This window comes from Triturus cristatus, chromosome 8, assembly GCF_964204655.1.
Source record: "Triturus cristatus chromosome 8, aTriCri1.1, whole genome shotgun sequence".
Taxonomy (NCBI): domain Eukaryota; kingdom Metazoa; phylum Chordata; class Amphibia; order Caudata; family Salamandridae; genus Triturus; species Triturus cristatus.
Window position 1 is genome coordinate 879,789,507 of NC_140591.1, and position 13,932 is coordinate 879,803,438.

At 40.6% G+C, this 13,932-nt stretch overlaps 1 protein-coding gene across 1 annotated transcript in view; it reads left to right on the forward strand.

The window, feature by feature from the left end:
* Window positions 1-662: 662 nt before the first annotated feature.
* KLHL15 (kelch like family member 15) overlaps window positions 663-13,932 on the forward strand; it is a 275,248-nt gene continuing 261,978 nt past the window's right edge. The window contains exon 1 of the mRNA XM_085622413.1: window positions 663-948. The gene's annotated coding sequence lies outside the window, so the exon portion shown is untranslated. The remainder of the gene's footprint in view (window positions 949-13,932) is intronic.

Sequence of the window (13,932 nt, forward strand, 5' to 3'; positions counted from 1 at the left end):
GCTAAGAACAGATTTTTACCTTGCGTATTTTAAGCCACGCCCTTAATTACAACGGCCTCGCCCCTTGGAGAGACCCTCTAGTTTTTTCATTCCACTTAAAGCCCTGGTTAAGGGGTTAAAATATAAAAAAATAAAGAATAAATTTATTTTCCTGCATGTTCTGACCTGGTATGTGTGAACAAATTTGACTTTGCTCCATGATTGAACATTCAATTGGGCTTTTTTAACTTTATGATCGGATTACACTGCAAATTTGTGTAGTGTGTATATATTTATTTAAAGAAAAGTTTGCGAATCTAAAAAGAATAATCATTTGACTTTTGCTCCGTCTCCAGCATCTGGCATCAACTGATATTAGTCGTACCGTTGTTACAACCCGCGGCTTGTATTGACTTATTACATTCCAGCACTTTGGAAATTATATATTCTTTAAATGCAGATCTCTATTAAACCGTAGGGTATTATAGGCTTTCCCTGTACATTCTTTGTAGTCCTACTTTGATGTTTATTGCCAGTCCCATTTTTTTTTTTTGATAAGGCGGTCCATCTTTTACCATTGCATGGTTCATAAAAGCGCAGCTTTTGCAATCCCGTATTTTTAAGTTAGCGAGTCAGATTTCTAATCTAAATTTTCTATTATTGTATTAGGCTCCAAAATCACCAGCGGCTGCACTCCGTTATCGAACCTCATAGCGGAAAGCCCTTCCGTTCCATCAAGGTTGCGCCGGAAGTGACGACACCTCGGACCTGCTGAACATGGCGGCCGCGGTATAGCTCGGCAGAGGATGTAAACAAAATATATCTATAGGCTCGGCCTACCTCCGGCATGAAGCAAGCGGCTCCAAGGGCAGTGCGGAGCCGAACAAGCAGTCGGGGCCCGATGGCCATCGCCCCCGACCTGCATTGAGGAGGCGGACGCTCCAACCGGCGCTGCAGCGCTGCAGAGAGGTAAGCGCTTCTACCCCTGTCACCACACAATTAAACAGTCATTTAAACAATCAAAGTCATGTCACTTATGAGGGGACGCTGCCTGCACAGACTCCTGCTATATATGAAGCACAGCCCCAGGGCAAGTATGCTCTACCTGCACAGCTGTGGTATTAACATCTCTACCACATGTCCATACTTATTTTCTGAACTCTCGCATCTCGGTCATGTGATCGCTTTAGTGTTCTCCGCACAGCATGCACCCAGCCTAGATGCGGATGTTCCTGCAGATGGTTTGGAATCAGACGGAGGGCAGTGGCAATGCTTCATATTGGTTTGAAGCCACAGCTATCCTTTAAGCTCCAACTCAGGAGGTTTCCTAGACAGCACTTCACTTTCATAAGTCAATTACACAATTCAAATGTTTATCTTTCCTTTTCTTTTTTGCTTCCTATACGATGTGTTTTGGGGATTCGCTCCGTTCAGCGTTTTATTATTAATCTTGCTTTTGTACCGAACACACAACGTTGTTTTTAATTTATAAGTAAAGAGTAGGGTGGTGAATTTTGCATTATTACTTATCAAGGCTCTTGACGTGCGAGCAGACAATATAAAACGGCCTGGTTCATTTCTGAGTTTTTATTCTATAATTCTTAAATCTCTCCTCTAAACAATCAGCCCCCCACGAGGATTTTGCAGCACCAGAATTTAGATTTTGAGGCTCAACTGTGACTTATTTTGCGGCAACGTTTTAGTATTTTATTTTAGTAGTATTCATTGATTGCAAAAAACCTCACCTGCTTCTGCCATTAACTTACCCTGCCCTCACTCTCTTTAGTCCTCACCATTCTCAGCGATCACATCTTTGCCAACTGCTTGCTCTGGTATTCTTTCTCTGCTACCATCCTCCTGTTATTAGCTTTATTTGTAAACCGTTTTGTCACCACCCTCTCCTCTTCCATGGTCCTTCCCTCCCTCTTCCTCAGCCATCAACCTCTTACTCCCCTGTTGCCACACTCGTTGAACTCTGTTTTACAACTTTGGAAGGCCATGTAAGCACTTATACACTGAATAATTTTGCACATTTTGTGGCAGCTTTTCTTATACTGCATGCAGCTTGTCTAATGCCGTGTGCAATGCATTTCATTTTCTAAACTTTGGTAGCCTTTGTGTGGTACACTATTTGAAATCCTGACACACATTCACAGTGCTTTATGTTGCGGTCTGGACCCTCATAGCATTATAAATACACAATGCTATTCCCCAGCGTGCCAGCCAAAATCCAAGTCTGTGACCCTATGGATACGCAAAAAAATTCTGAAGTCATTGGATTACCAACTGAGCTTTCCTAACAAAGCCATGGATTTCCCACATATTAGCGTAAATCACATTTATGTCATTTAATACGTGTGCCTCACATATTATATACAGTTATTTGTAGGTTAAAGGCCAACAAAATAGTTTCCGATTATGGCAAGATCAATTGCAAATTATGAGACTAACGCTTTCTCTTATTATGTAATATGCGCTTCCTGCTAACATCATATTTTTGCTAGGATACCCTGCCTCTACACGTGTGTACACCTAAGAATGCAACATACACATACTTTTGCAAATTACTGATTACGGTCTAATATTAGCGGAGAGAGGGGTATACTTCTAGCAGCTGAGAGTGTTAGCTATCCACGTTAAGATTAGAGAAAAATAAACACCACATAAATGTGTGTAAGATTAGATGTGTGTAACATATCAGCGAATTACTGAGATATGTTGCATTGATAAGAGAAGTCCTAAGTCATCATGCGTTGCCACTGAGTCAGAGTCAGAGTCAGCTTTATTCGATTTTAAAACAAAACCATAAAAGCATACACATAAGTAAATACATTTTTAAAAGAGAAAACAAACATTTAAGTATCTTAAAAGTACAGATTTAAAACAAGAAGATCTAATTCATGGAGATCCTAAATCTTAAAACTGCTTTTAGAAATTGGGACACAGAAAAAATAAGAAATTCATCGTCTAGCATTTGCAGTTTGACTAGTGCAACTCTACATTGCCTCAGCCCTAGTTTTATAAAAACGGGTCGGAGCAAATTTTTCCTTGGAGTAGAGTAATATTTGCAAAAAAGGATACAGTGAAGGGATGATTGGGGAGATACCTGATCGCAGGGGCAAGGGATGAGGTCCTTTGACCAACAATTAATATCAGGAAAAGTGACTAATCTAAAGAAGACATTTAGCCTAAAACGGGTCAGGAGCATACGAGAGTAGCAGCTGGGGACTATATTCAAATACAGCTGTAATCCTCGATTTTGGATAAGTAATTGATTAGCCATAACAGTGCTCTTCGATTTCTCTGCTTGCCAACGTTTTTCTATTAAGAAATGCAGGCAAGATTTTTTAAGGTTCTTTCTTGACAGGTCCCCTAGATTTTCTGGGGAATCGAAGAATTCTGGGTGGCCCAGTTCAGTAAAAAAGGATTTGAGGTAGTTAAACCATGGAATCTTTGAGGCCCCATCGAGACTCAAACAGTCCTTGATTATATCCCTATTCAAACCTGTCGCTGTACCAGACCACACCTTGTGCCACAACAGAACAGGCTCCAGCTTGATAAGATCCGAGATATATAATATACCCAGTTCTTGGTGACAAACATAAGAGGAGGTAGTCCTAGGCACAGCCAGTAAGAAGCGGAGAAAGGCATTCTGGCAAGTCTGGATCTTTGAAGTATTTACAATCCCCCAAACTCCTGCCCCATACAGTGCTGTCGATACGCATTTGGATCTAAATATATCTAACAACACTGGTACAGGACGGCCTCCTACCTTGTGTGAGAAATGCTTGACGGCCCCTATGGCTCGTGAAAAAGCTAGTTTTCGCGATTCCCCTGCTGCTGTCCAAGTGCCCTTGTTATCAAAATTAATGCCCAAATAGGAGAAAGTATTGACAGTCAAAATTTTTGTGTTGGACAAAAAGGAGTTGCAATAGAGATTATTCTTTTTAGTGCAACACATAGTAAATGTTTTGCTTATGTTGATCTTTAGACCTCTATTGCCCATATAATCTGAGAAATTAGTAATCGATCTTTGAAGGCCAATTTGGGTCCGAGCCATAATAACAGCATCATCTGCGTATAAGAGGATGGGGATATAGGAATTACCTATTTTTGGATAATCCTGTTTGTCTTCCAAAAGGTGGGATGCGGCTGAATTAATATATAAATTAAACAAAAAAGGGGCTAAGATACAGCCTTGTCTCACTCCCTTACCTATAGGAAATTTGGAAGTGCAGTCGCCCCGATCCCCAAAACGAACCCTGGCGCCTGCATCTCGATATAATTCTCTAATGAATGTTAAAAGATTTGGGTCTACTCCCATGTCCTGCATAATTTGCCATAATTTATTATGATTAATGCAGTCAAAAGCCGAGCTTAAGTCTACAAATGTGAGAAATAAATTCTCATTTTTGGCCTCGACATATTTGGCTGCCAATAATGCTAAATTCAAACCTTGCTCCGTCGTCCCCAAACCTTCCCTAAAACCATATTGGAATTGGGAGAGAATGCCACTTTCATCTGCCCAAGTTTGCAATTTACTAAGGATAGCTCTCCCAGCGATCTTCATGAAAGAGTCGAGTAAGGAGATCGGTCTGTAGCACTTAGGTGCATTACGATCTCCTTTCTTAAAAATGGGCACCACAATGGCTTCTTGCCATGTCTTTGGAAAGCCCAAGTTTGTGAAGCTGTTAAGGACATTGGTTAAAAGAGGGGCCCATAGCTTAATATTGGCTTTAAAAATGTCCACCGGTATTCCATCCGGTCCCGGTGCCTTACCTGCTGGGCTCTTAATAATAGCTGTCGTGATTTCATCCAAGGAGAAATCAACTTTAATAGGATAGGGCAAAGCATCCTGTGATCTTGAATGGTTTCCCCCATCTAGAACTACCTTGTGGTCTTCTTGATAAAGCTCCCGAAAGTAGGTCACCCATGTCTCTTCCGAGATGGCAATTTCAATGCATGCTGATTCCTTTTCAGTGAAAAAGGGGGCATTCACTGCTTTCCAAAAAGCAGTGTTGTTTTTTGTATAACATGCTTCTAGTAGGGAGTGCCAAGCATCTTGTTTAATTTGTTTTTTCCTTTTTTTGACTGCCTGTTGGTAGGCTAGTCTAGCGGATCTAAGCTCGGCCTTATCCCTAGGGACTTGCTTGAGTTGGGACATTAAGAGTGCGTGAGTCTTACTGCATTCTCTGTCGAACCATCTCCTATTTCTATTAGTCCTAGGATGTGAGGATTTTGTAAGTAGCTTTCCGATTTCCTCAGTAATATTAAGGAAAGCATCGATCACTTTTGAAAATTCTGCATTCTCGGTAAGGCAGGTATTAAATTCCACTTCCTTGGATCGAATTAAGGTTCCTAAGAAGGTTGCTGGTTCCACTTTGTCCCATTTTAGGGTATAACCATTTTTAGAGGCAAGTTCTAATCTATAGTTATATAGGTTCTGTACTATAGAATCAGTGGTACTTTTACCCGTCGGGATAGTAAAGGACATACTGAGTGGTAGGTGGTCGCTCATTGCTATCTCGCATCGTTCATATGCACAGATGCGGTGTGAGTATCGTTTAGATACTAAAAGAAAGTCAATGACTGAGTTACAGCCTCTTCCTATGAAGGTAGAATTAAACGGCACTGGTGGTGAGCAAAGTTCATTTGCAAAGCCTAAATCAAGGGAAGACAATATATCATTGAGTTGGTTTCCCCGGGAGGTGTGAGGGAAGTGCGATAAAAAGGAATCTTCCCTCTCCCCCATGTCACATATATTATGATCGCTAAATGGGCACAAAGAAAAATTAAAATCACCAAGCCAGATCACGCAGGTGTCTAAGGATGCGTTTTCGTCTATAACATTTAGGGACTCGTATAATTCATTTAAGGTTGGGGCCCATAGGTCTTTTGGAATATTGTTATAGAAATTAATCAAGTTAATATGTATTTTGCGGCCGATCGTTATGGATAAGACTTGATAAAAAGCTGAGACTGGTGAAAAGGATATCTTTAGCTCCTTTAAGCTATTAGACACGTAGGTGCATAGACCCCCTTTGTTTCTTCCTCTATGCGTTGCCACTGATAAATTAGCAAGGCGTAGATGCGGGGGTGGGTGGGGGGGGGGGGGTGGTACCGTGTCTCACTTACCAAGCCTGCATACGTACTTGCAGGAAAGACCAAGCCCGTCCTACACAGGCAGTCAAATGTATGAATGGTTATCACTGCAACTGTGTGACTGCAGGGACTGATAATAACACAACTGCTCAATGGCAGCCTCCAACGAGGCACGCACGGTCATGCTATGATGCTCTTTTCATATCAACAGTCAGTAGCACCATTATGAATTTTGCAGGAAAATTATGTAATCTCTGAAAGCTCGAGGTGGCACCTGTCTGCTGAGTACAGGCCGGTAACTACTACATCCATAGCACCTAACAAAAATGTCTTGCAATCTACTCATACGTAGGTCAGTTACTTTTTGAACTAGATCTGTAGCTTCTTTTCTGTTGGTTTGAAAGTATTTAGAGTTCGTCTAAATGTTGTTAGAAAGTGTGTTTAAAAAAAAAAAAAAACTGGACTGGATATTACCTGAGGGACAGTGCACAGTTTCATGGTATTTTCGCAAGAATGCAATATGGCAGAATATTTAGAGCCTTTGGAACAAGTAGTACGCTGCAGTCTCAGGTCTCTGCTTAACAACCTGTTTGATCTTGGTCAAATTATACTCTCCTTGTGATTCTGGGTTTAATGGAAGAAATGAACACCAAACACATATTCCAAATACATAACCTCCAGCATGGCTTTCCTTCACACAACCAGGGCTCTTTAATGATGAGGGGCTGCATTTGCATGTTTGTAGCTAAATGTGTTTCTGAACCTGTATTGTGCAGGGCCTTTCCTCTGCTGCAACTTCTCCCTTCTAGCCACCAGTAGGCATCTCTCTACCTACTTACATAGGATGAAAGAGACCAAGTTGGTATACCCATAGACCACTTAAGGTGTCCTGCCTGGCAGCTCCAATCCTCCTCTTTTGCTTGTCCTGTGGATGACGAAAAGCGGAACTTTTGGCATCCCTTGAGTTGATTCTTTTAAGCTTGTTTGCAGATACCTGTAGCTCGACGTACCAGCGGAAAACAACAACAACAAGGAAGGCACTAGTGGCGCAGTGGGGTCTCTTGTCTGCACTGCAGAAATCCGCAAACTGTTGCCAAGCAGGGCAGAATGGGGATAGAAAATACAGACAAGTGTACAGACTGGCGTTTGTGACAGGACTCGTTTTCAGATGCCCCGGCCACTACTTTAGCGCCGGCAGCTGTACAATTGACTTGCTCATTCATGGATACATTGCTTGTAAAATGTACCCAACAAGTTTTATATAATTATTTACAACTTTTTGTTTTATTCCACCTTGTTTCTATAATTTATTGCACTCTCCCTTTTTCTGAATACCATTACTTTTCTTTTCACTGTTAACTGTTAGGTGGTTCTCTTGCGATTAACTTTGGATCCGAAGACCTATGGGTGTCAGAATTAAAACTATAGTATCATCTGTATAGTAGACACAAAGGCCCGATTACAAGATCCTCTTGATATGCCGACCCATACGTAAACAACTCATGTTTACACATGGATCAGAATTATGAGTTTAAAGGTATTTAACAAACCCACCTTTGTAATATATCAGCAGGTCCGTTGTGGTGCTGCAGTCCTAGGATTCTTGTATTTTTTTTCTGCTTTATAATAAGGCCAATATTCCATCGGGGCCCTAAGCTCTTGAAATATTTTTATTAATTTTATTATTTTAGCTATTTCTATCTTATTTGGCGGACACACAGTCATCTGTGTTGTCTACCACCTCCTATGATTAGGTATCTTGGGATCCTTTTGTATTTGTCTCATTCTTTTATTTGTATCTCATGTATTGTTCTTAGAGTTATTTAGCTCATTTATGTTTTTTATCCATAATTTTTCTGTGATTAGTACTGTGGTCATCCACTTTTTCTTTGTCCATGTGATATGGGCTAATTTGTTTTATGAAATTCTGACCCAAATACCTTGATTTAGTCCTTTTATATTTATCATCTACACTTGGTCGCCATATTGGCGATAATCTCTATTTTGTGGCTTGGCCACCAAACCAGTTTAAGTGGATGATGGTCACTGTCATAAAGTTCACCCTCTTGGATCTCATTTTACACATGCAAAGTAATGAGATGTTAAGATTACATAATCAAGTAGGGAGGTGGCTCTTTCGTTATGAAATGCCGTCTTAACAGGTTGATGACCCCTTAATCTACTTCTAACTACTACTAAGTTAAATGCTTTACAATAGCCCACAACTTTTTTTCCTCTCATCTAGGTTGTTTGGAGGCTTGCACCAGTATTTCCAGGCTTTCATAGATTTCTTCATATTCAAAACACTCTGAGATATTTTTGCATCACTGTCTTCCATCAAACAAACTGACACTCCACCATGACTTTATTCTTCGTTATCCCGTAAACTAACCAGGGGGAATCAACTATCTATCATTTTCTCTCCTCGGTGGAATAGAAGTAGTAATATTATTTGTCTAGGGCCCTTATTGCTAGCTTTTAGGAAACATACTAAATTTGCTAAAACAAAATCGATGTTCTTATGACATATCGGAACCACATCTAGATGAAGTGACACATTTGCATATATTAAAGCACCCGCTGGTCTACCATGAGGCCGTTTCTCTGTCTTCTAGCCATTTACCATATAATTGTTAAATTCGACATCAGAGATGTTCTAAGTTTCTTGTAATGCAGTAAGAGGTACTTCATGTTTCCCACATTCATATTCCAGCCATTTGTTACATCTCACAATCCTTGCCACATTCCAGGTGGCTACATTTACCTGTGGGAAACGGCTGCTACAACGCGGCCGTTTCCACGCAAACCTTAACCACACGTGCATTACAACGCATGCGTGGTTACCAGGAAAGCCTTTACCACGCATACCTTTACAACGAGATACGTAGTAAAGGCATGTGTGGTAAAGGCTAAAATTAGAAAAAAGGGGGCTTGGGGGGGGTCTCAAAATAAAAAAAGAGTGGGAATAAAGGGGGGCTGGGGGGGGGGTCTCTCCCCCCCGCCCCCCCAAAAAAAATCCTCACCTGATGTCACGTCAAGAAGTGCAGCCATGCAGGCAATCGGCGTCGTTTGTGAGGAAACGGAAAGAAACTTCTGCTTCCTCTTTACAGCGTCACCACGGAAGATGGAGAGGAGACGACCTGAAGAGTTAAGGGGAATTTTAGTTTAAAAAAAATATATATGTATATAAAAGGATCGAGGGTTAAGGGCAGGGGTAAATACAAGAAGGATTGGGGGCTGGGGGGTCACATAAGTGTACAGGTGAGGGGTATAACCTTTACCAAGAGTATGCCCTTACCATGCATATATTTACAACGAAAATCGTTGTAAAGGTATGCGTGGTAAAGGAATATTCGTGGTAAAGGTTATGCGTTGAAAAAGCATTCCGTTGTAACGCATGCGTGGTAAAGGCTTGCGTTGCAACGGAATGCCTTGTAATGACATACAACCATATCTGTCTGTTACTAGGAGTGCTGGTCTGCATCACTTTTTGGTATGTTCTAGCTGACCATGATCAGTCTTCATTTGGACTATTCTTGGTTCTTCTTTTGTTTCTAGTAATTTTATAGACCTCCCTCCATTTAATGTTATTTCCATCTTATCTTTTGCTTGTCTTACTGTCTCGCAAGACTTTAGTTATGCAGTGGTTGCACTCCTATTCTTCTAATTTTACATTCATCCTCCGCTTTTTTTTAATTAATGATCAAGATATGCCCATTAACTGCCATGATATATATCCAATTTTTACGATTTCTCATTCACTGAATCAATGGTTGCTGCAGTTATATTCTCTGAATAAAGTCTTTTTTTGTAATATATATATTTCCTGCAGTATTTCTAATGAATTGCACTAAGTTAAGATCACTAGCCTTTACTCCTTGTAATGGTAATATCCTATGTAACATTTAAAGTTTTCTTCTATTCAGTGGGGGAGATCCCTTCATTGCAGAAGATTTCCTCAAATAATGTGTCCTTTGGAATAAAAGATAAGGGATTTGATGGGGCACAGTTTTCCACTTGTCCTGTAGTGTAGTTCCTATATCCCTGATAGGCTCTGTGCATTGGAATAATATACACTATAGTTTTGACCTAGGACTGAGGTCAGAATGTCTCTTTCGAGTGTGCCAGCTAACTCAGAGGTCACTAGAAACTTTTCGAATATACTAGAAGGGATTAGTTTCTGACAACCGCATAAACATGACAACTTTGTTTCCCTTAGTCTGAACAATCTCAGAACCGTGGAAATAATAGATTAACAGTTTCACTTAGTCAATCGTGCATGCTTCGTTTCTACAGAGTTGCACAGAAATAGAGAGACTGGCGTTTCAATAAAAAGGGTTTTATTGAACAGTCTTATTTCTTATGCAAGAGATATGAACTGCTACAATCGTAAGAAAGACTGCGATGTACAATACGTACAGGGTTAGCAGTAAGATAAAATAATACTGCAATAGCATGGTTTGTCGCTATGACACATATTCATAAAATACATACATAAATAACAGGCTAAAATGTGACTACTCATCTGATGCTTCTAAATAGTTATTACCCCAGTGTATCTAACCTAAGTGCAGTACGAGGTAAGAAGCAGGTGCTGTTTTCTAAAGCATAGCTAGCTATAGTTTTAGTTTTGCCAAGAGTTGCCAAAAGTTTCTCTAAGTTCTAGTCTGCTCCATACCTTAGAATGTGTGAGGTTGGAATCTCTTTCCGGGACTCGATATCTAACACCCCGCAAGGGGAGTCAGAAACAATGGAGCTGGATTCTCTGCGTGGAGGATGACCGCGTCTGGTCAGTGCATCAGGTGGGAACTCGATCTCCTTCCGAACTCGCCGTGGCGAACTGCAAGTAGGCAGTCGAACTGGACCATACCAGAACAGTGGTTTGCCAGGGCAAGTGCAGGTATATTTATACCTTGAAGGTGTTTAGGAATGTCTGTATTGACGTAAAAGTCGGGCATCGGAACATCATGAATGAACCCCTAAGGAATAGATGTTCATGCATAATAAATGAGTTCTTGGAAAAATCAATATCCAAGCAAGGGAAATTCCTAAAGGCTTAAGAGTCTGGTTTTCCAAGAACTCCTTGTGACGTGGATTGACGGATGTAGGAGACCATGCCTGTATTTGGTTAGCATGGACAATGCCTAAATAAGGGCTGGATTTTGTATGCCTAAATAAGGGCAATATGAATTGTACCTATATAAGGGCATAAATCGGGAAACCTATATACGGAATCTAAATCTACACACAACAGTCCCCTTCTCCCAGTGCCTTCCTTTTCTACACTTTCAGCATTGTTCATATTCATTGTTACTTCATAATTGAGCTCCGAATTGCATTAATTCCTTTCATAGTGTAACATCTCATCTCTTCTAGCTCTTGGCACTCTTAAGTTTTTCCTCATTGGATTTCCTGATATCTAGGCTTTTGTAAGTCAGCAGTAAAATATGAGGCTACAGATGGTGTTCCTAAAGATGTAATAATTTAATTTTCTCTATAGCTAACCTTAATATCATTCAGAAGTTGCATTGCCTTAGGTTAGGGTCCTCATTTTATACTTCCCTCTAGCTTAAGAAAGCGTCCATTACTTTCTGACCACTTTATTATTTTTTTGTTTTACTTCTTTACTTTTCTTTTGTTACATCACTAATGTTATCATCTACCCAAGTGTTCTCTGTGGTGTGGAAAATGTTTAGGTCAAAGGCAGCCGTGATACCCTTAATGGGGAGGTGTTGTGTACAGATTTAGATTCCGTATATAGTTTTCCAGATTTATGCCCTTATATAGGTACAATTCACATTGCCCTTATTTGGACATAGAAATCCGGCCCTTATTTAGACATTGTCCGTACAAACCAAATACAGGCATGGCCACCTACATCCGTCCATCCACGTCACAACGAATTCTTGGAAAACCAGACCCGTAAGCCTTTAGGAATTTCCCTCAGCTTGAATATCGATTTCTCCAAGTACTCATGAAGTATGCATGAACATCTATTCCTTAGGGGTTCATTCATGACGTTCCTCTGCCCAAATTTTACGTCAATACTGGCATTCCTAGACACCTTCAAGGTATAAATATACCAGCACTTGCCCTGGCAAATTGCGGTTCCCGGAGGATTCGATCCAACCCAGACTACGCGGTTCGCCACGGCATGTTCGGAAGGAGATAGAGTTCCTGCCTGATGCACTGACCTGACGCTGCTATCCTCCTCGCAGAGAATCGAGCTCCAGTGCTCTCGAACTTCCCTTTCAGGGGGTTAGACAATCGAGTCCAGAAAAGAGATTCCAACCTCTCTCATTTTCGGGTATGGAGCTGACTAGAACTTAGAGAAACTTTTGGCAACTCTCGGCTAAACTAAAATATAGCTAGCTATACTTTAGAAACAGCACCTACTTCAAAACTCGTACTGCACTTAGGTTAGGTACTCTGGGGTAGAACTATTTAGAAGCCTCAGATGAGTATCACATATTAGCATTATGTTATTTATGTATGTATTTTGATTAATATGTCATAGCTACAAACCATGCTATTGCAGTATTATTTTATCTTACTGCTAACCTCGTACATATTGTACATCGCAGTCTGTCTTACGATTGTAGCAGTTCATATCTCTCGCATGAGAAATTGGACTGTTCAATAAACCCTTTTATTGAAAGGCCCATCTCTCTATTTCTGTGCAACTCTGTAGAAATGAAGCATGCACGATTGACTGAGTGAAACTGCTATCTATTGTTTCCACGATTCTGAGATTGTTCCGATTCTAAAGGGAAACAAAGTTGTCATGTTTATGCGGTTGTCAGAGACTAATCCCTTCTTGTATATTTGAGAAGTTTCTAGTGATTTCTGAGTTAGCTGGCACACAGAAGTAATTAAGTTTAATGTACTCGATAGAGACATATTGACCGTAGTCCTATGTCAAATCTATAGTGTATGTTATTCCAATGCGCAGAGCCTATCAGGGATATAGGAACTACACTACATGGCGCCTAACGGTTTGGTAAGGCACTAATTTAACGCTAGATACTGAAGTAACTCAGTCGTGCTTTTCTCAGAGACCCTCTACTCATAAAACTCCATAAGACGTCTAGAATGGGTAGGGATAATATCCGCCATAGCTGAGTAGGACGAAAGTCCTATGTATTAGCTGTTTGGTTTTGTTCAACGTTAAAAGATAGTGTTCCAAAATATTGTGCACCTTATCTTTGTTCCCTTGAAACTTGCTCTGCATTCTTCATTTAAACAATGTCCGACACCGGAGATGTTGTCGTTGAAAACAGTACAGCTGCGGCTGACGTTACAGGTTTTAATGAAAACGAAGCGGGTGTTATACACATCCCACCAAATTTAAGGAGAGCCATCACTCCAAAACTTATAAAACATGGCCTAACACCAAGTGGTGGTAGAGCAGTTTTCGTGATAGAGGCACATGAAGCTCACCAGACAGAGATATTCTATTCATGGATAGTATTCCCAGAATCAAATCCAGTAACACATTTGTTTCACTTCTACAAGGAAGATGATCCACCTGAGGAATATATTCCTTTCGAGGACATTGACATTTCACTCACATACCAGGAGCATGAGCTCTGGTTTAAAGGTGCCCTAAAACATTACAATCACATTATCAGGCTCAGTCCACTAGGTAGACCAGAAGCAACATGGCCGACTTTAGCAGGTTACGCATTGAAGAAATGTCAGATGTGGATCTACTAGCTCAACTCAACGAGCTAATCAAAAATTTATAGACAATTGGTTCAATATGTCATGCGGACTTTCACAGTCCAACCACCATTATCCATTCAAAATCCAGCCCCTCATCAGGGGAATACACTAAAAATCACTCCACAG